We start from the raw sequence: 27,218 nt of genomic DNA on the forward strand, positions 1-27,218 counted from the left end.
CAGACTGGCACATCTGCATTATCTTATTAGAGGCTAATGGATATCTGAGAGGAACATGCATCTGATGCTGAATAGTCTGTACCAATCTCCGAAGCAATTACTCTTAATTAGTGGATTCTGTTTATAGATGGAACTTAGTGTACCCTTCTGTATCAAAGAGATGCAGGCATCTGGAGAGAGATATGGTTTTCTTAAAGGGAAAGCACTGCAGCACAATGTGAGAGTTGGGCTGTTGGGTTTTTTTTTTTGCAAATAAAAGCTCTCTGAAGCATAATATATTCTACTGTATTATTAATCAAAAGAGCATGATGGTTTAAAAAAAGTAAAGGCGAAAAAAAAGACCATACTTTTAATCTCAAACTCTGAAAGTAAACACAGAAAGCTAATACTCGCATATGAATTATATGACAAAACCCACTTTGATGATAAGCAAATAAACAACCGAACCTAAAATTTTCAACCGCTGGCCAAAAAGCTTAAAATAGCAGCTTAAGTCAGAAGAACAACATCTGCATTTTGTATCTGCCAAGTCTGCAGCCAAAAAAAGTAAACCACTCTATATGACCAGATGCATGAATAAAAAAGAAAATGCATGAAACAGAACTTCAAAGTCAGTTTATTGAAAAGCAGATCTGTAGCTCTTACACCCCATAACCACAATTGTCATATATTTTCAACTATAGGTGCAAGACTTATGGGAAGAGGGAAGATAAATTGTTGTAACAAAATTAAGACACTCTTACTATGACACTTTTCCAACATCTTGGTATGCAAGATAGCTGTCTGCTGCGGGACTGTGAATTCCTTTTTGTCATAAAGCTGACACTTGCAAAATGGGTTTCTGTTTTATTTGGGTTTTTTCCCCCGACATTGTTAAGAGATAATGAATATAATTAATACAATTGTTGTTTATTTGAAAATACTATTGGGAAGTATAAAAAGGAGGGGGAAAAAAAGCTTCTTTTTCCCTTCTTCCCTGCACAGCTATGCTTCGAATTGCCCGCACTGCAAACGCATACTGCATATGCCTGAAAAAGAGCAAATCTAAATCTGAAAGGGGGAAAGGAAAAAAAAAAAAGTGAGACACAATGACACCCATTTATTTACACACCATACAACAGTACCCTGCTGTGCCAACTATTGATTTTAGTGGAACTGAGAGTCCATGTTGGAGAGTAGCAGCTGTGAGTACACAGCCTGAATCCTCATATGGGAACAATACTCCATAAGCAGAATAACCTATTTCAGCCAACCTTCATGTATAACATCTAACATTAAAAACACACAGAGCTTAACATTTCAAAATCTGAAAGGCACTATGGTTATTTGTTCCACAAAGGTTCAGAAGAGTTATTAATTCATTTGTGCTAGCACAACCAAGAGGTGTGAAGGATTGAAAATCCATGCTTCATGTCTGTTATTCTACAGATATGTTAATTCTGTTCTATAATAACCGTGTTTAAGATTCTGCCACTGCATCCGGCAATTTCTCATCTTCTCCTGTTGTTTGCTGTTTAAAAGGCCTGTTTGTAACTGAAGTGTGGTGTGGTTGGGGTTTTTGGTTTTTTTGGTTTTCAGGGTTTTTTTGTGGGGGGTGCAGGGTGGAAGGGGGTAGGGAGGTTGGTTGTTGATTTTTTTTCTTCCTACAGCTATCTGCATTCCATGTTTCTTTCATTACTCAGCAGTTGCCAAAACTATACTGAGAGTAAAGATAAATGGTTAGGTCAGGTGATGGGGTTAACAATTTACTGTGTGTACTGCCCCGAGAGCCAGATATAGTAGAATTGGCTCATGTTTATGTACAGGATGAGAAGTTGATTTCCTGTGCAGTGGCTTTCAATCACCTCTGTAAGGGACTCTTTTGCAGTTTTCTGCAGAGAATTCAAAGGACTTTGAATACATTTTGTGCTAGTATATAGGACACTCTGCTTTGTAACTAAATGCATTCCTTACTTTGTCACATTTGAAAAAATCCCAAAGGACAGTCAAGAAAAAAGTTCTCTTTCATCTATGGAAACCAAAGGAAGGGTAACTGAGCTTCTTGCTCCCTGAGTTTAAGTGAACTTTTACACCGATTTTCCTCCCTGAAATTTAAATGCTATTTCTTAATGCTTAAAATTGTTCTCCCAGTGGCATCAACACCTCTGTTATTGCATTGTCATCTCTGTTGTTCCTTATTAGTGTTTAAAAGGATGTAAAACAGTAACTCCATATTGAGAATATCCTAAATGAGAGACTATCCCATGTGCTACAGAGGTTTAGGAGATCAGAGATTTGCCAGACCAAACCTATGGGGGTTTTCTGCAGACTGAAACACTGTTTCCCTGTTCCTGCCCATCCACAAAACTCAAAGGGACAAACGCATCACTTCTCTCAAACACAATTCAGATGACCCACAATTTAAGCAGCACAGTGTAGTTAGTAAAAACCAGTTCTTAGAAAGCAGGTTGGTCCTTCAAGTCACATATAACCAGAAACTCCAGTATGAAGATTTTCCCACCCAAGATGCTGTGCCTATTGCTTTAATTCTCCAACTACATTTTTTCAGCAAGTGAATTGTGTTCCTGCACAGTTTCCCCCCACAGTTCAGAAAAACTAGACTGGACTTAGCAATCCAAATTATCCTTTACTGTCCTATGTATCCAACCAGATTGCTTTGTTTCTAGATGCTTTTATACAAGATGGCAACCATAAAGATGAAAAATGATCATTTACAGGACTAAGGAACCTATCCTTTGGGTTTCCCCATCATCATCAAATCAAGGTAGGGAAAAAGAACAATAGATAACAAAGGTAAGCAGCAACCAGTTCCAATACACTTCTAAGATTTAGGAAGATTTAAACAGGCCAGCAGGGAGCACCTTAGACTGATGGCATACACAACTATCTGTAAAGGAAAGGTAGCATCTCTGATTAAGTTCAGAATGGGATATGCTTCCTGTCTAACAAAAAGATCTTCCATTGAAGATCTTCCCCTTAACTGGTAATTAATTGGTCTTTAACCCTGGCTACAAGGCACCCCAAGATAGCATCACATGGATTCCCAGCCAAAGCAAGTTTTTGTGAGAAGAGCTCTTGGAAAGAGATGGTAAGCCAGGGGAAGGGAGACTGAGTTATCAAGGAAAACTACATCCTGCTGCCTATGTCCAATATAATGTCCAGAAATGTCATCCAATATTTTGGATCATGCGGACATTTACAAGTGTGACAATCACTTCCCAGACAGTGTTACAGCTAGAAGGATGTAAGGAATCTGTCTGAAGCCTCCCCAGCATGCTCTCAGAGTGCTCATCCTTAACCTTCTAGCTGATGAGAAACATGTCATGGTGACCAATGGCAAATACAGCACTTACCATCACTGCAACTACAAAAAAGGTCTTATACTGACTGTTTATAACTTTTAAGAGGCCTCCAAGATCAGTAAGAGGGGGTCAAGTGATGTTATTGTTTTGGTGACAGATGGAAGATCCCTAGTAAATGATCGTGGCCTGGGAGTCCTTACAAGAATGGAGTACTTCATTTGCTCAGAAGCTGAAGAGAAAAGCAGCTTTGGAGGGCTGTTTCTTGACAGAAAAGTACATTTCACTGGGAGGCCAACACTCTATGGTCACAACATGCACTGCAGAAACAGGATGACAAGATATTTCCTTAAAGGAGAGCATGAAGATATGCAAGACCAGTGACAATTTTATTGATGAAAATACGTGGGTGTTGGTCTCAAAACCCCAAGCAGTGAAGGCAAGAGTCAAAGACAATGGCTCATCAAATGCTCTACAAGTGGCAGATGCTGAAAACATCAGTTTTGATGGCTAAGCTTTATTTGTACATCAACGTAAATGATATAAAGTCAACACAGGCTTATGTTGGGAAGGCACAGGGCAACTTAGATCTGCAGCCTTTGCTGTCAGTCTTTTGAATATGACATTGCTAGAGTGTTCAGCCTTACAGGTAACTTCCTGAGAAGACTTGGCCTTAGCAGAACCATCACAATAAAGAAAGCAGCACATCCTCCCCCTGCCTGAGATCATTTGGGTAGTCTTCCTCTACATGGACCCGTACAGGGTATCTTTAGTGGCACTAAGGATGAAACCTCGTAGTCAAATTCATCCAGCCTGGATGTCTAGCCACAGCTGCAAATGGTGGCATTAGACTTGTTTTCTTCACCAAATAAAGGAAGAAAATATTCTACATCTTCAATTTCTACTTTGTTCAATATCTGCACAACCAGTAAATACAGATCTTTTAGTACCCCACTATGGCACTGATGTGCTACCTGGAAATGCACTGAAGGGTCAGTGCAGTATGTGATCTTCACACACTGTGAAAAGAAACAAAAGGACTTCAACAGTCACCGAGATAAACAAAGAGGAAAACAAAATTTGGTTTAACTTGGAAAACATGCACCACAGAGGGAGACCCCACATCAGCTTAGCACACTTCACTTTAAAAGTCACACAGAGAAAGATCCTGCAAAGAAAAATTCTGCTATCTGGAGTAATCTAAACTCATTGTTAGGATGAGCATGTGGATTCACTCACAAAATGAATAATGTTTATTCAGGAGGGTGTCTGAGAAACCTGAATAAGGACTTTGTAAGAGATATGCCTGAACTGTGAAATGATGTAGGCTTCCCAATCCCCCAGACAGAGCTGGGAGGCAAGGAGGTAGGTTCAATCTATTAGCAGTCCAACCTTTTGCATTTCAAGGTTGGAAGTTCTACTTCCACTGAGCTAGAGGAGTTTGCATCCTTGCTGCACCCATTTATCAAGTGAGGACAGTGATCCAAGTGGAACAGGAGGAAAAAGAGGGTTCAAGCACTGGTTGTGAACTTTGTTTCTGAAGACTAGTCTGTTAGACTATAGGTTCATCTATCATCTTAATATCATAGAGGTGTGGACGCTGTGCTAACACAAAATAACTTAACACATATAATCTATCACCTTTTGTTATATACATCAAGTCTAGTAGTATATCTGCTGAAAGGTTCTGTAATTCCTCTGAGTTATTAGAGTCTTCTGTCCTACTTTACCCAGAAGACGACATTTCTGCTGTCTACGTCAGGCTTCTGAACCTTCACTTATTACATATCACAAGTTTCAATATATTCCCAGTAAGACTCCCTGAGGGTCGGCAGAATATGCCAGAGGGCTGGTGAAGATTATGAACATCTATTTTAAAACCTCTGTTCTCCGTAGCTCCCTGTCACAAGAACAATAGGGTAGCAAAATTAGGAACAAGCACAGCCATTAAGTAGGAGGGGACAAAGCCATGGAGTGGATGGCAGAACAAAAATAGCATTTTTATTGTCAATATTTTGCTTAACAGGGAGCCAATAAAGCAATTGCAAAATGCTAATAATAAGCTGAGATAACACTGCACATGTAAGCACCTTCAGAGCCATCCTCTGAATCATTTGAAAGTGTTGCAAAAACCTTGTAAATCAGGTCATAAGGACAGAGGTGTAATAATCAATCACGGCAGCCACAAAATCAGAACATCTTTTCCACATTCGAACACTCAGAAGATCTATATTCCAGAATTGTCTGCTAGAGACACTGGACAGATGGATTACATTGTCAGAAAGACCAATGACCTTACACTTCACTTCCAAAAGCAACCTAACAGGAGTCTAAGCACCGACGAAATTTGAGGAGACCTGTGTCATGCCCGCCAGTCTGCAAGGTAGGACTCCTGATACAACAGAAAGGTATTTTTGCAGTGTAAGCAAGCATGTGAATTAACTGCAGAGCAATCATTTCCAACAAGCTCTTTTCTGAAAGTATCTTTCCACTGGTAAATGCAAGACAACTTTCCCACTTCTGTGGGTAGAGAAACCAGTCTAAATTACTTCATGTTCACTGTACAGAAAGAAGTTGAATTCAGACTCTTAGGGATGGAGGCAGGTCATATGCCACCATGTAGCACTTAGACCATGTAGCCCAATCCTACAGTCATATTTAAGCAAAGTAGCCATAACCCAGATCAAACACTTATCAAGGTGTTGGAGGATAGAAATTGTGTGAACAATTTCTATTGCATTTCTGAGATTTTTGCCTTGACATGGTTGGGTGCAGACAGTAAAAAATACTACGCCACTAAGATGGCTACAGGAGCTGAAGTTAGAGCAAAGGTGGATTCATACCAGATGCCAAGGAGGAGTTTTGGCAGGTGAATAAAGTTTTCTCATCTCCTGTGACCACCTGTTGTGATCCAATTAGCAGTGGACAGCAAAGTATGTTTTCCTTATGTATCCAATGTAGTATGAACAAGAACTAAGCGTCACGACCACTATATAAACTGTATTTCTTCTAATAAAGCCGACATTTTGCTGACCATAATGGTTTGTGAGCATCTGTCCATACCCTTCCACCGTTATCAAGGCTGCATTTAGCTTCTGAATACAGTGGGATCGCTAATCTTTCAGCTTGACTGGCAAAGTAATGTATTAAAATTATGAATTTTTAAAACATTCATAGAAGTAACAATGAACATTTTCAAAATTAACTCATGAGATATGGGTTAAGAGTAAAGCTCTCAACATTTGGAATTGCATAGGAGTGTCTAAACTTGGCTAACAGTGCCAAAAATGATAACTCCTGTGGAAAGATGGTGTGGTTCAGGCAGTACTTCCTCCAACAAGACTCCAACCAATTCTAAACCACCACAAGCAGAACAACAGCAAAGATATTCAGCCTTGGCAACAAGATGCCCCTTTCTGCAACCTCCAACCCACACATATATCAATAAATATAAACTTTGAGAGCACTGGCTCTCAAAGCTCCCAGCAGCACCTTCCCTGTGTGTGCCAGCAGTCAAGCCCAGTATGCTGCTGAGTATAAGTCTGCACAGACCCATCTCCTGGTACCAACAGCACCAGCTCTGCTGTAGTAGCCCATCCTTCCTTTGTGCTTACCAGGCTGTGCAGTCTGAGCCACTTTGCCAGGTACTCTGAATTTGTATAATAATATTATATGTATGCATTCTATAATAATAATATATCCAGAGCTAGACAGCTGGGTAGGTATGCATTCCATACCACTTGTTATATGTCTGGTAAACATCCCCACTGCAGCAGAATGATCTTACCAAGGCTCTTCCTGCATAATTTTCAGAACAGCAGCACTTTACAAGTTAGGATCCAGCAGCCCAACATGCTACAAAGGACACAGAGGAGTGAGAAGCCTGGAAGCCCAGCTGGGTGCCCAAGGCTGATAAGACAATCTGATTTAACCATGCAGATACCAGCAGCCAAGTAGAGCCTATCTTGGAATTGGGAATGTCAAACCAGACATGTCACAACATAGAGAGCTATTCTAACAGCACCTGAAGTTTCTTCACATGTCACAACATAGAGAGCTATTCTAACAGCACCTGAAGTTTCTTCAACAAATGAACATGTTAGGTGAGCAATTGAATTCATTCCGGATTAAAAAAAAAAAAAAAAAAGGAAAAAAAAAACAACCAGGATCTTAGTTAATAATAGAGAGCCACTCAAAATCCACTCATGTCTTTTGTGATTATAATCAGGCCAAAAAATCACTAAGCAGAATAGTCCAATCAGAAGTGGTTGAAAAGTACATGTTGATTCAAGCACATCCCTCAGTATTATTCCAATTGCATCCTCTTTCCAGCTAATGCTGTCTGCGCCAACTGGAGCTCAGGCAGTTGTCCATTAAATGGGGTCTCACAGAGTACCATATGCTAAAGCAAATCCAAAGTAAGCAGAAAAGTATAATTTGTGTCCTCAAAACGACGCATAAGCAAGAGAATGCAATAAAGATGCCAGCTAATGGAAATAATCTCTCAAAATAAGTAACTTCTGTAAAGCCTGTCACTTCCTTTATACAAGCCACGGTTCTTGAAGATATTCCACCCATATGGCTCTCCAGCTCCCAGTGTGGAGCCCATCACTACAGGGACTGTGAGATGAAGAGAACCATGTTGCTCCACACTGCATATCCAAATTTATGAAGGAGAGGGGAAGTGGAAGAAGTTGGAAGAAAAACTACCATGTTGTGTACAGTCACTATTGCTTGATTTGATAACAGATGAGAAGATTCGCCTTTCATGAATGCAAATCTTATGTGCGCTATCTGAGATTCACAGCAACAACAGTCTGAAAAAAACCCCCCCCCAGCCTATATAAATAGTTATGTAAAATGAAAAGTGACTAAACTGTGTGGAATACTTAGATATTCAAGGACGTACTACAAGCAACATACCTGACTGAATGACACGTGAAAGAATATTCCAAGAACAATAATGCAGAGCTCTAATACAGCAAAAGATGGAAGAGATATTGAAGATGATCAAGAAAAAGCACCCTCTGGAATATTCCTTTGTATAAATAGCTGCATTTACAGCATGGACTAGGTTTTATATTCATGCAACCACTTACGCCCCTGTTTTTGCCAGACAAAAACCTGTGAGTTTCTTTTTTAATAATATACATGAGATATTGGGAGATATATACTCTTACAGTAATAATGGGAGTCCAGGTGTTAAAGAGAACCATAGGATCTCCTCCCTTTTAACGCATTTTATAACCACAGTAACACACCTAGACTACAGTTTTACCATGTGTGAGCTATGACAATTTTCTGCTGCATGTGTTTGAACATTAATGATGGACCTTAATAATAATAATAAAAAAGAATCAGTTGTATTGTCTTTATTATGAGGGTATAAGGGTTTTGAAATAGAAATATCTATTCTCTTGTACAAAGAGGAATGTAAAAATGTAGCCCTTGCATATTAGATCTGAGCATCAAAGACCAAATGCCTAGAAGTAGAATAATACGAAAACTTGAGAAATGCTATAGTGAGTAGTTAAATTCCACTCTAGCATTTGATTTAGTGATAATCCTCCAAAACCAGTTCTGCATCTGATAAACACAGGTTTAAAATCCAGTTGTTGACACATGTTAAGGAAATGAAACACATTCTCCCTATATGAAGTTCACATTTTTCTGGGTGAAACAAAGCACACTTGTAGCTCGTGCCTCTAAGGCACCTTTTAAAACACTAAGGAGAACTGAAAGTCATCTACATGAAGCAGTATCATCTGATGTGCTAAAAAGATTTGAGTTAAATAGTTTGACTGTCACATCCACTCTTAAGCCTTTGAAAAGTAAGAAAATCAAAGTTAAGATTTACACGTAAAACTCAAGGCATACAGTTCCTTGATACTACAACTCTGCTTCACGTATCTCACTGCACAGGTAGGTTGGTTGCTCACTGAACCTCTTCAGTTCAAGCAAAATAGAAGGACCTTTAATAAAATGAGTGAAGGTAGTAAGTTGGGTTCCCTAGAACATCACCAAACCTGACTGATAAGAAGCACAATAATAATATACTCTCCTTTAAGAAATTCTCCACTTTTAAAGAAGAAACAGAAAAGGTAGCAGGTCTGGCAAGTGGTAATAAAGGCACCCGGTTTGCATCCTTCTGAACAGAACCCACAATTTAACCATATACCAGCCAATCAAAACTACTTTGTCCCTCAATTTTTAAATGCACATAATTCTAAACAATTATGTTACTCAGTGGTCCTGAATGTTACTGAATAGCAAATGCATCAGATGGGAAGCTAAACTTTATAATTTAAAACATGCATACACATAAAAGGGGAGAGAGGAAAAAACAAGACACACTTTTTCAAAACAACATACAAAATTACATAGCAACTGTGTAAAAGCTCCTGGACAATTTCCTTTTCCATGCCTCCAATGGAGGGTTTATTCCAGAGAGACAACCCTCAGCAGACAAAGACTGCTCGTAAACATAGAAACAGAGGAATTGCCATACTGGGTCAGATTAATAGTACATTTAGTTCAGTAACCTCTTATTTGACAGCAGCCAGTATCAGATGCTTCAGGGAAAGGATGAAGAAATTTCCAGGAGAGCAATTACAGAAAAAATTTTCCCATAAAATTTCTTTCCAACTCACATCATCTACTGGATGGCTTATGCCCTGTAACAGGAGATTTTCTTCTTGTCTTTTTGTTTGGTTTTGCTAGCCTGAATAATACAAATAACACTAAATAATACTCCGAGCACTGTGAATATCTTCTATATCTATAGTCCATATGTTTTTAATCCTAAAAACTGTTGTTCCTAGCAGAATTGAGAGGCACTGAGTTTCAAAATCACCAGTTAGCTGCTTAAAATAATATTCTGCTCTGCTTTTAAAAAATTCTCCCATTATGCCTGGATCACCCTGTGTAGTTATAGGACCTAGTGTAGCACAGTAAAAGAAAAGTTGAGTGGATATTACTCACCTTCTTCAACTCACCCTTCTGTTCTGCTTTTCTCAACATAATTTACTGCAGTGACTCCTCAGAAAACAGCTTGGAGAAGGCAGAAATGCCTCCAAAATTCCTTCCCTTACTCCAAATGTTTCAGGTTTCCTTTAGGACAAATATTAGTTTCTTTGTTAAATTTACTTGTTCATCTTAATTGCTAGTATACACTTCTAGTTAACAACCTCCTTGGATTTCAGGACAAACACTTTTTAGGGCAGGAAAAAAAATCAATTCTTGAATAACAAGTCAAGAATAACAAGTCGTTTCTCTAATTAAGGCATTGACTTTCTAGTAAGATTTCACTGAAATTATCTGCATAGTCACTTCCTTGTTAAAACCCTAGGTAAATATTAGTAAAAAAACAATTACATCAATTAATAATAGCAGCTGACAGATAAACACTATCAAGAGGACTCCATTCTCTCCCCAGACAAACACAATGTCAGAGTCCAAATGAAGGCAGAAGGGGAATAATATGGGCTCAAGTTGTCCAAAACCTGTATTTGCATCTGCAAGTAAACACTTAAACTCTGTAAACACCAAGCCATTACCGTCCTCTCAACTGAGCCACAGCAAGCAGCTAATGGGGAAGCTGCAGACAAGCAGGGACACTGAGTCTCTTTGCAGCGTGTCCCATCCATTGACCTCTGGTTGGCTTTAGGGTCACTTGGGATTCATCCATGCTGGCCGAAGTCTGCGGGCTGGCTCTAGGATTTTTGGAGAAGGTTGAACATTTGCAATTTTTCTTAATACATTCGCACTGTCCATGCCCATATGTCTTCATTTGCAAATCAGCTCAAGCGTGGAAACGACTAGAGCATGAGCAAGTATTAAACTAAATTATTTCAGCAATCACATTACTTTTGGTAGACTGACTTTTGCCAAACCAAAGCATCTGCATCTCAGAAATGCAACTTCCAAATATAAAAACTTTTCAAAGTGTATGAGTTCACAAAGGTCTGGAAGATGGCAATCCTCCAAACATTATTGCTGCAAACAACACTAGCATAAGCAAATCAGCCCTCTGAAATCAGCTTTTACAGAACATCTGAGCAAGGAAAGGTTAAAGAGGATTTTTTTTTTTAATTTTCATTTTTGAACAGATTTTTAAACATTCATTTAAACAAAAATAAACAAACATTAATAAACACATATTCACACACAGTGTGAATATCAATCATACTTCCAGGTTCCCTGGTCTCATTTAAAATTACATTCTTCCATTCGGTTCTCCCTAACTATAGTCAAAACAGCAGAAACTCTAAGTCTTGCCACTGTTTGAGATTCAGGCTAAAAGAGGAATTAAATGCAGAGAAACAGATGCTGATGGAGAGCTGGGAAAACTCACTTTTATTCCTCTTATCTCTCAATGCAGGACCTTCCAAACAAATTCAGTGGAAAGACTACCTCATGTGGGCAGATAAGAAATGGAAACAGGTCTATATTGAGGGACAAGCTCACACTCACATGTGATCTACCCCTCACAAATATCAAATAAATACAAGAGAACCCAGCACAGGGAACCGGCATCCTAGGGCTCCTGGTGCTCTCGGGGCTGACAACTCAGATCAGCACTGTGAGACACCTGCAGGATCTCACCATGAGTGCAAAAAGCAAATACCATCACCTTTCAGACAGAATAGGAGGGAATGATGCTCCTGATCTCAACAGAGCTTCTCAAAGTGTCTTCTTACGTACTAGGCGAGGTTGAGTAAAATGGATGCATTCAGGATTTTACAAACCTCACTATATTTTTCTTTATTATTCACATGATTTAGGAGACACTCCACAATCAACAGAGTCAGAGGTCCAAAATAACAGTGTTGCACTATCAGCAAAACGTGAAAAAGAAACTATAGATCCACCAGCTTCACTGGGATGTCTCTAAAAGGGACAACATCTAAAAAGTGAGTTCAAAAATACTAGAAACCACTTCTGAGCACCGTCAAGCTGGCTGAAATCTTAAGAGTTTGGGGGGGTGGGGGAAAGGAAAGTGTTGTGACAAGTAATCTAAACAAATGTTAAAAGTGAAGTTTGACAAAGATGAAATATCTGCCAAACACCCAAAATATAAATGAAACTGCCATTCAGCCAGGGCCAAATAAAACAAGACGCAGGCAGGCAGTTTCTGACAGAACAGTAAGGGCATTGTTAGGTCTTCTTATAGACCTCCTTTCTTCATGCAAAAAAAAACAGGAGAGGGAAAAAAAACCAACGCACCAGTATGTGGCAAAATGTGCCTCCATTTCAGAGCACACCTCAGGCTCTCTGTATTTATCTATGAAAGAAAGGGAATGGGGGGTTTGCCCGTGATTTCTGCTGAACACTGGGGTGCTACACATGCTGGAGGTTTGCAAGGACTGGAGCAGGAGCAGATGTTGAAAGACAACAGAGAAAGTCCAGCAGGAGGAAGGAGAGGGTTTGGGGGAGTGGTACACTCATCTGAAACATTTAACAAGACTTTAAGCCTATTTAGTTTCAAAGGCTAATTAGCATTTTGAATAACAGACCTCTTCACTAAACATATAACCACCTCATCCTTCCAGTGACTGGCAAAAATCAAAGGTTACAAAATGAACATACATAAGGTCTTTATACTTCTAACAAACAATAAAACAACTTTTCCCATAAATTTCCTAATGAAGCAAAATATAGCACAGAGACTATGATTCCAAAAAACCAACCCAAAAAACCTGACTCATTAACTCTGCAGGTATTCTGAACAGTATTTTGATCTTTTCTGAAATGAACAGTAAAAGTAGCATATTCCCCACTACAAGCTTTATTTTAGGATCAAAAGGATAGAGGAGTCTACACATTTAATTAGCAGAGAAAATACAAAAACCCATTAATGAAAATCAAAACACATTTTAGAAAAAAAAGTACAGTATAAATGTTACAGAGAGACACTGATGTGTGTTCCTCTGTTAACGGTAACAGTTCAGGAGGAGTAATTTCTGAAAGTGGTGCATTGACTTCCAACTTCACAGCTTTTCAGGATATTCACCCTTCTGTGACTGCTTAACATGATCTCCTCTATTTATAGAGACTTTTTTTGCAACTGTTATCATATGGTTATTAAAATGAACAGGCAGAATCACAAAAGCACCGCAGCAGCCAACATCAGTGACTGAATAAAAGACACTACTTTAGCACACACTTTTGCTAGCAACTTGGGTAGCTTTGAGATTTTTCTTGGCAACGTTCACTGTGCAGGTTAGGAGAGCCTAGTAGCTATGCTGGGAGCATGGGATGTGGCTGACCCAGGGGTGTAAGCATGACCCCTACTTAAAACAGCACCTAATGTTGGTGCAGGGCACCCACTTCATGTCTGGCCCCCTGACCACCTAAACCAGTGCAGGGCGGCGAGGTTTCACACCCACCCCAGGGCTGCTCCTGGGAACGATGGCAACCCTCTCCCAGTCCAGCTGTAGCCTTCAAGCAGCAGGCTCCCTACAAATGGGAGAATCCCTACAATAGACTGCACATTCCTTTAGGGATAAAGCCAGACAGACCTCTGCTGAGAAGTAGATCTGATAAGGCCACCTCCCTGATGCTCAGTAGGAATTAGAGAGTCCTTTGCTGCTGGTGTATGTATACAGTAAACTATGACACATGATGATGCAGATGAGGAGCAGATCTCTGAACACCCACCCAAAGCTGCAGGTCCCATGACAGGTCAGCCCAAAAATCTGTCTTACCTAAGGCTCTGCAGATACGTAACTCCAAACTTTCTCACAGGTACCTAGGTCAAGTCCCTTCAGATAAAATGGAAACACTTTCAGTGGACTAGAGGTTCAGGATTCTCCCCATGCGGAGCTCAGAGCTCGCCTGCTGAGGGTGTTCCTGGTCCCACCCATCAAGCGAGTCCTCCAGACCATCAGCAGGCTCACTTAACCCATTCCACCTGGCCACACTACCTATGGTGAAGAAACAGCCCCCAAACTTCCAAGATATATCTGAATGCACGCGCACACACACACACACACACACACATATATATAGTCTCAGCTTGCATCATAGCTATTTCTTCACGAGTGTCCCATGTGTTTCTTTACAGGCTGGTTGTAGTTGCATTATGTTTTAATTAATTGTACACGTAAGAACTGGATTTTATACAAATTCACTTTTGCAGTTTCCAGTTGCACAGCGAAACAGCCTTTAGTCAGACTTTAAAAGAAGCTCAGCTTTCTTCTATTATAAATGTATATCACAATAAATTGAGGAAAGCCTAAATGTTTTCTGCTTTGTTTACAGGATGTAAATGCTTTTTCATTATGACAAACAGGGTTATGGGTAAAAAAAGTATTTATTTTAAAATTTAATTGTTGATTTAAGCTTTATTTTAAACCTGCTAGCAAAAAAACCCCAACTTTATTTGAGTCTATTAATTACACAATTAACATTTAAAACCATCATATGTCCTCTATCACTGGTTTTACTACTTTTAAAACGTGAGCCTTTTGGGAGTGCTGGAGTCTGGAGTCCCAGACAAGAGAGGATGGTTCCAAGCAGCTGGTATGAAGTGGGTATGAGCCAAGAGCATAAACACCAACTGAAGTAATCCCTGCAGCTGCAGCTTCTAAAAGCTCAAGAAAGGAATCCTAAGAAAAACGGAAATAAAAAAATTGTATATACAGCTCCCAAACCTAAGTTTTCCACACCTCCAGATCGGCTCTCATCAGAGGACATCTAACAGCCTCCAAGATTCAAGGGACAGAAATCGCATCTATAGACCATTCAATTCTTCATACAGCTCCTCTCTTACTCTTGTAGCCAAAAAATGCCAACTAACAGAGGTTCACATAAGGCTGGAAGCAAGCCTCACTAGTACCAAGGCACCATGCAGAATGACAGACCTGGGCACAGTGAGACCACCAGAGCTCATGGGGTCAGTCGGATGGAAAAACTGTTAATTCACAGAGACAGAAGTGGCAGTTTTACAAATAGTGAGGAGGGAGATAACTATACCTCATAAGGGGAACCCCAAAGTTGCATCTCACCTCAATGGGACTTGAAAAGAGGCACCGGCAAGCCAACAAACTTCAATGCTTATTATTCCCAGTAGGATTTAAGGGCTACCTGAGGAAGGTATTCCTATCTGCTAGGTGGAAGTGTCTGTTAGGCAGACACAAAGCTCTCATCTTAAAGCTAGGACTGAATTAAATCCATCTCAGAGAAGAAGCAGCTCAAAGGTCAAGATAAGAAGGCATAAGTGTACTTCTTTTGTTCTGCAATCTCAGCTTATTGCTTATAGTCTACATGGGAAAAATAAATCCAGAGACCACATTGCCTGTTTTGTATTTTAATTAAGTAAGTGCCTGGAAATAAGTTATAGGTTTTTTCCACTGCCTTCTCTTGCTAGCTGCCCAAACACAGGTCTTTCTATAACCATGTCACGGATCAAGAGATTAATTAAATACAAACAAAAACCCTACTGGCACATAAGCTTATTAAAATGTCTCTACCAATTTCACCTTTGTGTCTCTTCTTAGAAATGAATACATCCTCATTTGACACAAACCCCCACGGTCTCATGTTCTGTAATCCCAATCTCTCTCCAGCTATCCACGGTTCTTTTGCCATTACAGCATATGGTGTTTCAAAGAGGCTCTGATGTTGCCATTTCCTTGCCCTACTCCCAGAGACACACAGACTGAATTCCATTCATTGTGGGCAATTTGTTCATGTCCAATTTACCCAATGCTCTCTGCAACTGTTTAGTGTTATGAATGGCTATTGCTAGCCTTAAAAAAACCTCCTTAAAAAAAAAGGGTTTGGGGGCATTATTTTTTTGGTTGGTCAGTTTTGGTGACTTTTCTTCAGTACTCTATTGAAGTAAAATACTTCTTCAACCCTGCGGTGTTGTAGACCCACGTTTATTTGCTGTACTGGGTCTTAATGGTACAGCAGCCCATACAGTGCCATGCTTCCAATCTGTGGCTGAAACTGAGTTGATAACCCATTGATGTTCTCATTATTGCTGAGCAGGGCTTGCACAGCAGCAAGACCTTCTCTTGTGCCCACTGTGCCCTGCACCATCCCACTCCAGTGAATAGGCTGAAGCAGGCATGAGACTGGAAGGGGAACAGCTAAACAGCACTGACCAAAGGGATATTCCAGATGGCACGATGTTGTGCTTGGCAATGAACACATGGAATAGAGGAGGAAGTGAGAATGTTCATGGTTATGGTGTTTGTCTTCCCAAGCAACAGCCATGTGTGCTTTCCAGGAAGGAGCTGATATCTGCCTGCTGATTTGAAGTAGCAAATGAATTACTCTTTTTGCTTTGCTTGTGTGTACAGATCTTGCTGTCACAATTAAAATGTCATTATCTCGATCAACAAATCATCTCACCTTCCTTCTATTTTTTCCCTGTCTCATGGCAGAGTGCAGGAGTGAGCAGCTGGGTGGCCAACTGGCTGTTAGCCAGGGCTAACCCAAATCAAGGCTACAATTGCCAATGATTTTCTTCTCGACCTCCTTCTTCATCTCTAGTTATCTTCTGTTTAATTAATCTAATTAACCCATATTAAATTAGCAGATCAAAGAAATGTCTTGACATAACAGCTGACTTGGTTAGCATCACTGCATGCTTGGAATCACAACAGATTTATGTAAGATTACTGGTTGAAGCTGGATGCCTTCCTCAGGCCAACCTCTCTGTTTAATCCACAGAATAAATTTAATGTTCTAATTTATAAGAATAATTTCAGGCAATCCTTAGGAAAAGGGAAGACAACAATGGCACAAATGTGATATAACCACGTACATTTATATGTACCTTCCTTCATTTCTACGCATGACAACAGAAAAGATATCAGAACTTCAAGATCCCTGGTTGATCCAGGTAGTAATAACAAAATTAAGTTGTGTTGGTTGTATGTGATGAACAGGATACTGGCAGATGCCAAAGTAATGACCTCGAGAGCTATAAAGTTGCTCATATGTTTGTTGAATAAGCATAAAGGCATTAATAAACCAAAACTATTTACTTAGGCACTTCAGAGTTGTACATAGCCACGTAGAGCACAGGGGAGAGGGCTGCTGGATTGTATCTTCACATCTGACAGTGGTTTGCTAGTGACTTCAGGAAAGTCATTTGAACTCCATCTGACTCAATTTTTCCATTTGTGAAATGGAAATCAACATGCACTTCCATTTTCAGATAAGAGAAATACTCAAGGCTGGCAACATCATTAAGCATAAGTAACTAATATCTATTAGTACCTGGTGTACATGATTGCCCCTTTAAGCAGTTTTCCTAGGGGTATGGGGAAACATGACTTACAGTTCAGTACAGATAACAACTTCATTTCAATAGCCATTCTGAAAAGAGCAATGTACATGCTCCTAAATGAATTCCACACCCCAAATCAATTCAATGCCTAAGAAGACAAAAGTATCCACTAGAAAATAAGGCAAGGTATTCTAAGAAGGTTGTTTTATCTATCTGATATGTTTCCTGCATCTCACGGTGATTTACTGTAATAGGTAATAACTAGTGTACATAATATCTGGTTTTTAATAACCACGCTTCCATTATATTTCATTTCCCAAAGGGACTATTTGTGTTTTTTCATATCTTTTAACTGTAAAACTGTAAACTGCTATAATCAAGTTCTGCTTTCTGTTGTATTCTGGACATCCTCAGTTGATTATAATCACTGCCTGCTGAACTTATCTTCAAAATGTTAATCATGAATTGAAATAAAAATTGATATTATTACATTATGTACTGCCCCATTCATTCACTCTTCTTAACACAGGAGACCCAGAATATGAAGACCCATAAAACAGAAAGGAAAAAAAAATCAGGAAAGTAAAAAAATAAAAAACCAAGTAAAGAAGGAAAAAAAAAAAAGAAGAAGAAAAAAAAGAAAACCAAGTCAAACCAATCAATCCCCCAACCAACCAACAAAAAACAAACAAAGCCAAAAACTGGCTCTGATAAAGACAAGAAGACAGTTGAAAAAAGTGAAAACCCATGATGTTCTCTCTGGTATCTGTAAAAGAGACGTAGGCTCTGAAAGTATGTTTCAAGGTACTCGTACAACATTCACTGTAACTCCAGATAAAATAAAGCATATTTAAAAATAGTTCAACTGGCACATCTGTATATAGTACACTACTTTTTTGGGAACTAGGGACTTGCTCCCACAGCCATGAGAAGAACTACATGATGGGAATATATTTTAGAAGGTGTCGAAAAAAACCCAAGTGTGTGTTGTAAAGTCAGCTGTACTTTTCAAACTGAATCCACATTTAGGGGACTGACAGCTTCCGAGAGGGTCACTGGATAGGGGTGTACTACTGACAACATCCACAGTGACATCTTCAGCAGTCTCATACACAGCATTTCAGAGATTTCCATGTTTCCAGGAAGTTGGGAAGATCCAAAATCCTTGGTTTAACTTACACCCAGCACAAAAGATGCATGCACACACACAGTGTTTTAGTTTTCGGAATAGCTTTAATATGGAAAGCTAATAGTACAAACTAACAACACCAGTGTGGTCCATCACTTTATCTTGATCAGTACAACCAAAAGGCTGGCTATACCTGCATCCAGAAGACCAAGACACAACCATGGCCTTCTGGAAAACAAGGATCTCCTTAGAAAGGGTTTTAGTGGAACACATAGAAATTAACTCTCTGAAAAACCTCCCTGTCCTTTAACTGGACACTGTCATTGGAGGCAACTCACATTTCTTAGCTTCCTCTCAGGAAGAAAGGGACGAGTATTTGCAAGGTAGATTTAGGAAAACCACACAAATGAAAAGTTGGCCAGATAAATTCAGCCAGCTGGAAAAGAAAATCAATGAACTAAAAGCATTATTAATTGAGACAACTGAATATGGACAGAGGCAAAACTACTGACAGAACAGAGGAGATAAAGCAGGCAAACCATTATCACCAAAAGTAAATAACATTGAACCAATCAGATATGATCAAAGGAGCATGTATATAAGTACTGGTGATATTACTTCTGAATTTGATTTATTTTATCTTAAGTCACAGTGTATATCATTTAAGCAAGCCAGTTCCTTCCAGGTATCTTGCTAATATCCCTTAACAGGAATAGGACTGGATGCCCAGACAGGAACAGATTAAATGAAAAGGAAAAAAACACCCCTAACTAGATAGAAAGGCACTATAAATTCAGGATAGCTAACAAATCTCCTAGCAAGAGGCCATCATTATCATACAGTCTGGCCTATCATAAACATGGGGCATGTTTTTTCCCCCAGAACCAGGACTAATGCAATTCTGTACATACATAAAAGAAAATACTTCAAATGGTGGCAAGTTTCTCATTTCTCCTATTAAACTCTTGCCTTTTCCTCTATTTATGGTTTCAGTGTGCATACTTAGGGAACAACTGTATATCTGATGCCCATGCTGCGGTAACAAGCCCCATGAAGTGCCTGCCTCTGTAGCAACACTGACTTTCTTCTGGTCTGATGTGCCAAATACACCTCATTTAGACATCTGGTCCAAAAAGAGAGATCTGTAAGAAAATTTTATCTAATATCAATTCAATATCCAGGATATGGTAGGTAGTATCCTTCATTTTAAGTAAGTATCGGACAGGACAATGGTTCTTATTTCAGGATAACATGAGTTCACAACAGCTGTTGAGTATTTACACTCAATACTATTTATCATTTCTGGTCATAACAGTTTCCAAATTTCCCCTGCAGTTGCAACTCCATGTCCTAATGCATCTGTTTTTTCATCCCAAGCTGCGGTCTACTTTGATAACTGTAACTATGCAGAGCATATATAAACATGATAAGGAGACTATACATCACAAGTATAACTAGAAATACCAAGTGTTCTTCAGGTGTGAAAAGGAAAACATGCTAAAAAAACTAATATGTAGGGAAACATACTGAATGCACTTTTAACTGCAACTGATTTAGTCACAGCTGAGTCCAGCTTGGCCTTTATGAACTGCACCCACAGTTAAGTAGCTGTCATGGAAAAACTAACATATCTCAAGAAGGCAGCATATATTCTCTTCTGGCCTGTGTCAGTTAATATTCAACACTCTCAAACAGCACACCTGCCTAATTCTCCTAAGTTATCATTGCATTATAAAGTCATGGCACTTTTACCAAAGCTCACTAAAAATAACTGAAAGAAGCACATTCACTGTCATCTTAATAGCTCTGTATAACCTACGAGACAAGTGGCAGTGTGCTGCCTACTTGGTAGGTGGATGCACTCTATTGTAAGGCAATCATTTGCCTTTTATTTCTTTGATTATGGATATTAAAACCTTAAATAAAAAAAAAAAAGGTAAAATTAAAACTCCCCATAAAGTACCCTACAAAAGCAAAGGCACTGATAATACAGTATTTACAGGGTGTGGTTAGTTATCTCATTTTGTTTTTACTACTCAATAATGTTTTCATGGAAATTACAAAGGATATGTATTCCTACCAGACCTGAAATTATTTGTAAAAATGTACAGTATTCCATTAACATTTCTGCAAGTCTGAGACTACAACTGGCAAACAATCTGTCCTGGCTTTGTGGCTTTCCTAACAAACAAAAAAAAAAAAAAACACTAAAAAATGAGTGCTGCGAACTTCGTAACTATGCTATGTTTCTTGTCATGCTGGGATTAGTAATAGCAGTGCTATCAAATATTACTGTGCAATAAAACCTGTGGTTTGCATTTAGATTACATTTGATTTCTTCATGTGGAAAATGCATGCTCTAATTTTCCTCTTACAGTAAAATTGATAATACATAGAATACAACATCACAGTAGATGACACAGTCTACAAGGTAGGCATGACTTGTTTTATAGTCATAAAGCTTGTATGTCTGGTTGTGATTTTATGAGCCAGGCATACAAAAAAAGAGCACAAAAAAGATATTTATAAATAAAGGCATATAACAGTAAATAGAAAAGGAGACCAAGTTACAAAACAGATTGAACCGAATATAATCAGAACCAAACAGCTTTCACAAAAACTGCAAACTTAGCACTTGGATACCTCTCCAGTCAATAATGCAGGTACAGCAGCCTTCTTTAACAAAAGAAAACAATTCTAGGCAGGAAGAAAAGGAATGTAAATAGGACAGGCGGCATCACACCAGGAAAAAATAGTTCTTTGAATATATTCTGTTAAAGCTCACAGTATCATTAAGTGGCCCCTCAGCTCCCCTCTTTCTTCTCAAAGCAGAAATCATCTATCACTATTTCCTCTGTACTTGCAAAGTATTCGTTTTAGTGGTATCTCTTACAATGTTTCAGATAAGCTTCTATAAGCATCTAGGATCTTATTAGCTAAAAAAAAAAAAAAAAAAGAGGTGCACGTGGCACACGGTCTCCATGGGGACACTGCACATGGCGGAAGCTGTGAACAGAGGACTGCCATCACAGAAAGGCAATAGGGAAGAATTATACAATAAGGAATGACAAGCTCATTAACATGTAAAAACCATAGCCCTATATATACTGTTATATTTTTGTACGGCGTCACATTAACAAATTGCTGTTTATTAGGCATGATTTACTGAGTCGAGCACAACAGAGCTGGGCACTAGCTGAGCCAAAGCAGCTGGATGCAAAACTAACGCAAACAGCTAAGAGGAGAGTGATGTCTTAACTCCTTCTCTGCATAGCTTGATACATCAGCCAACAGATTAACTGATTACACATCATAACAAAAATTTCACCTTTTCCTACGCTGTAATAATTTCTGAATAAATACAAAACACAGTCAAGCTTGACAAACTCATACACAAAGAGTTGCAAAATGATTTCTCACCTCCACTGAGGATGGTGCTGCCAGTATTTAAAGAAATTATCTTTTTATAATGCATTAGTGTTCTTACATTCAGGCCTATCATGAAAAATCATGAATTGCAAATGTATTCATTTCAAACTATTTACAACCTCTTCAAAGTACACATTTGTCTTACTACTATCCCCATGTTATCACTGCATTACCTTACTCTTCTGAACTCACAGCTCTTTCCACTGCAGTCTCACCTCACCGTGGATGCACACTTCAATCCAAAGAAACAAAATCCTGACTGCACAAAGCCAATGATAACACCATGCTCAAAGCTCAAGAATTCAGTAGAAACGTGAATTCCCAACAGAGAGCACCACAAGTTAGCCTCCCCACAACGCTCAAGCCCTGACTTGCATCCACTTGCTTGCTCAGGCTTTGCCTCTGGCTTAAGAAGTGCCAGTATCAGGAGAAAGGCACTTTAACTATACATTATAAACAATATGTGTTAACAGCTTATGGACTATTATGCTTCTTTGTTTTTTCTCTTTTATGGAAAAAAATACTTTCAAAAGGTATTTTGCTCAGGAAGAAAAGAAAAAGAGGAATCAAAGCTTTGGACCTTATTTTTATCTTGAAAGAATAGCAACAACAAAAAAAAAGGCAGCAGTTCCTATAGACAGCAGCAGATGAAGCTTATTTACCGTTTCAGTACAGCCCTGAGCCCCTAAATTTAAGTCCACATTAACCAAAATTTAAACTCACTGCAGATTATCAGGTTTCATGCGTTTTTTCATTACCCTTATGCAAAATTTACTTTGGCGCAGTACAGGAGTGCATTATTAATCAGCATAGGTTTGTTTTAAAAGTAGTCTCTATTTATTCAGAGGTAGAACTGACTCCAAATCCAGGCTGTCTTTTCCACATGGAATGCAAGTGTATCAGATTTGGTATTTGATTTTTCAGCTCAGCTGTGAGGGACGAAATGAACTTTGGAAAAAAAATGAGGTAGAGGTAACATGGTAACAGAAAAAGAAATCACAGTATTTTACTTTTTTTTGTGGTGGTTTCAGGTATCAAAGTGAAAATGTCAAATGTCTCTCACCACACCCATTACAGTAAAATCTCAGACCCGTTGAAGACAATGACGCTTTGCTATTGGCATTAAATGAATCCGGTCTCACCCACCCATGACTAAAAAAGACACAGTGTCAATTCAAAATCTCAGTCACTTTTCTCTCCCCTTTTTGCAGCGTTTTCAGATTTATACCTCCCCTGTTTAGTTTCATATTGAAGTCAATTAGCAGCTATAACATAGCTCACTAAGCAGATTTGTGCAGTTTTATCATGAAGTCTTTAAAATCACTGATCTTTTCAAGTTATTTTGATGAAAAGAGAGAATATTTACCAGCAACTATTAAGCATGAAATTTGAGGAAACAGAAGCAGCTTGTAGGAGGATTTGCTAACGTAGTTTATTGCTGCTACTTTTCATATATGAAAAGAAACTGCCTCTGAAATCTCTGAGGAAAATGCAAATAGATGTTCTTGGAAGGCAGTACAAGCCAAATGCAAGTTAAAAAGTCAGATAACTTGATCTTAAGGATTTTATCACAACTAAATACACTGATATCTCAAAAGTGTCACACTAACAGACATGTAAAATCAGAATCTACTTGTCCAGTGCTGCTGGAAAAAGAGACAGTAGAGACATACAAGGATTTTCACATGAGTCTTCCCCATAAATGTGTGCATGAAACCCAGAGATGAAATCCTCCACAAGAACTCACAAGACTATCTACCAGGCAGTGATAACCTCTCAGTGGTGACAATAAGTATGTTTGTTGAAACAACTAGATGGAAAAAAAAGGCATCCACTCTTGAGTGATTCTGCAGAGCAATATACCTACACCTAACACAATGGAAAACCTACTCAAGAATAGCTAATCTGTGTGAAGCTATGACTGCAGAATGCTGTTAGAAGCAGTGAAAACTGAAAATCCTCTGAAGTAAGTGTTCACTGAGCAAGTTAAAGCTTTAGGTAGGCATCTCTCAACCCATCCACCCACATACCTGGAGGTGGTATCCATGTGATAAATTGCATTTAACATGCACCTGCACTCTACCTACTAATCCATCCTCACCTTGGCTACTTCTAGCATTAGAAATCTCCAAAGTGTTTCAAACAACGACCTTCTGCAAGGAAGAATTTCTTCTCAAAAGTGTATTGCTAAGAAGCCAGGAAAGATTTAATTTCAAGCGTACTGCAGAAATAGGATCTTGAAATTCTTAGAAAACTAGGTTTCTATGGGGTTTCAGGATTATTACTATTTCTAGGAGATGGAAATACAGGATTTCTAAAAGGAAAACTCATAGTTTGGTCACTAAGTGACTTGGAGATGCATATACATATACACAGCCAAGGATGGGGTCAGGAAATAAACTCCTTCAGGCACTGACAAAAAGACAACACGCACAGCTATTCTTGAATCACCCACAGACAAGACCACCATTTCCTCAAGCCAGACAGACCCATCACACAACTGCCCTCACTGGCAGCTTAGAGTCCATGCAAGGCTCCTTACCAACCATCAGCTGCATGGAAAATTCAGGCCTCAACAGGGGGAACACACCCTTTAGTTGTTGAACTTCAAGAAAACCTACAGTGTTATGAAGGCACAAATTAAAGGTGCCGTAAGTGTATGGAGGAAATGCTAAATTTTTCCTTAAAATACCGCAGCCAGTCTCTCTTTCATGACGTGGCAATTAGAGAGAAGCAAATACTCACTTCTTGTCTCCAAAGTGTGTGCTCTGTGGCAACTTGAAGAAGTGCCTGGAGCAGTAACAGAGGTCCACAGAGACCTCTACCCATGCCCAGAGTACTCAGAGTGCACCTCCTTTGGCAGGCACGAAAAATCTCTGCCTCAAGATGAGAGAAATAAGAATTTTGTGGGAAGGCCAGTTTATTATTATTTCAACTCTGGCTGGGCACCAGGACTGGACCCTGAATAAATTGTGCCAGGGTATATGCCGAAAGTTAGCTTCCCTAGCAGTTTTGCACAAACAGAAATCAGCAGGAGTCCAGCATGTAGAACGGCTTCCGAATCGGGTCATTAATCTGTACGAGCAGAAAAACCTACCCAACAAACACATTAGCAGTCACCGCACTCCAGGTTACAAGGCTGAACTATCATGCAAATTGATACACATCTCTCGCCTTCTCGAGTCACAGAGGAAGTTACAAGCAACCTACAGGGGAGAGAGCACAGAAACACGGGGATGTGCACTCCTGGTGAGGAGCAATGGAACAGGACAGATTTATTCAGTCACTGTGATGATGACATGGTATTATTTTTTTCTGCAACACCATGTAAATATTCAGAGATGATCACATCCTGAAATGGCTTGGCTCTAGAAATATTGTTTTACCACAAAAATCCTTGCCACCTTGAATAAGCACACAAAACCACAAGGGCAGAAGGCAATTCAAAGTTTTAAGTACACAGAGACACACAGATTAGCCACAAACATCTTTTTTTCTTCTACTTGTTTGATGATTTTTCAATAAACTAAGCAATCTCCACCTGCTGTCCAGTCAAACAGCTGATTAGTTAGATGACTCCCGTCAAGTCTTTTAGAAAGGACAGTCTTGAGGTCTTGATTTCAAGGACAGACCAGCAGTTTTTTCATAGTTTTATAGGATGCTATTCCTTAATAATGATGTAAATAAAGCAGAGCTAAGAGGCCTTTCCATTTTGAAGCTTGGACTCAAAAGAGAAAACTTTTTTATTTTATTTAATACTGATAATATTGCAGGCATGAAAGGATTTTACTCTTCCAGTCCCTAGACAAAAATTAAAATCTTTCTTTAAAGTAACTATGAACAGGGTAGACCAAAGCACAACAGAAAGACATATCTCTCAGACACTGTTTCTGTCATAAAAATACCCATCACTTACACCAGCGCAGAAAAGAACTACATACGAGGCAAGTTATGAAATGAGAACAGTCCTATGTAAATGATCTAAATGCATGACTATATAACCAACAAACATGATCTGTGTTAACACTGGCTGGCACCTTTTCAGAGGCTTCAGGAAACAATGGGGACTAAGGAAAGTAAGAGGAAAGAAGGGATGGCTAAGAGATGCACCTGCTCCCTTCCTTCCCCTTCCCATTTTGCATAGAAAAATTTGCACAGTTACAACTCTTTAAGTGCACATTAAACTTATGCCCTTTTACATTGACATGACTCTAAAGACATTATCGTTGATGTAAAATACTATACTACTATTTAGAAGCATTTCTGTAGTACCAGATGGTGAAAAGAAGCCCTTGTACAGTTAGGAATTTGACTTTATATCTCTAGTTTTAGAACTTATTTAGTTGTGATTTTCATTTCCCTATGTATGATAAAAACACAATGATGAGACTTGTTAAGAGAGCATGTTTAAGTAAAAACACCTAGTAATTGTCACATATATACTGAAATACACAATTTACATAAATTTATAAACACAAATACTTATAACATATATGGATACAGCTATAATTGCTATAGATAGAGATATAAAAAGTATACATATATATATAAAACCTCCTGAGAATACAAATTACCAAGTGCGTATAAGGGGACAACTCTTACTCTCACCAGAAATCCCAGAATCAATTCTTGAAGTAATGGTAGTGTGAGTTCTGCTTCACAGTGGAGAACAGTCAGTGAACAAAAGTTTAAACTGTTTCAAGTGAGCCTGAAAGATGCTTATTCATCAGTTCTTTGCAAACGGCTCATTTAATTCAACCTCAGAGGCATTCACTCTTCACTTTTCAACCTCAGAAAGCAGTAACCTAGCTAAGGAGGTTAGATGCAGTATCATCAACTCAGATCAAATATATGCCAATGAACAGCTGAGACTTAAATTTATGCCCAGCATGGTTACATGGACATGAAAATGAACAGTAGATATAATTGGTTTCAGCTAAGTTACGTATATTTGCTTGTTCTTGAAGAGTTTCAGAGTGACAAATACTGAACAAAAACCCCGAAATTAAAATCAACCATGGAAAAATTAATCTACATGCCAAGAAGAACTAACTCAGGTTCCATGACAAACAGATACATATTCAAAATTAACTTTAAAAATGCTTCTATATTCAAC

General features: G+C 38.9%; 1 protein-coding gene across 3 annotated transcripts in view; it reads right to left on the reverse strand.

Moving 5' to 3' along the window:
- The window catches only part of RARB (retinoic acid receptor beta), a 320,609-nt gene that overhangs the window by 200,018 nt on the left and 93,373 nt on the right, over positions 1 to 27,218 (reverse strand). The gene's annotated exons all lie outside the window — the stretch shown is intronic.

This window comes from Manacus vitellinus, unplaced genomic scaffold (assembly GCF_001715985.3).
Source record: "Manacus vitellinus isolate BGI_N305 unplaced genomic scaffold, ASM171598v3 scaffold_3_pilon, whole genome shotgun sequence".
NCBI classification, from domain to species: domain Eukaryota; kingdom Metazoa; phylum Chordata; class Aves; order Passeriformes; family Pipridae; genus Manacus; species Manacus vitellinus.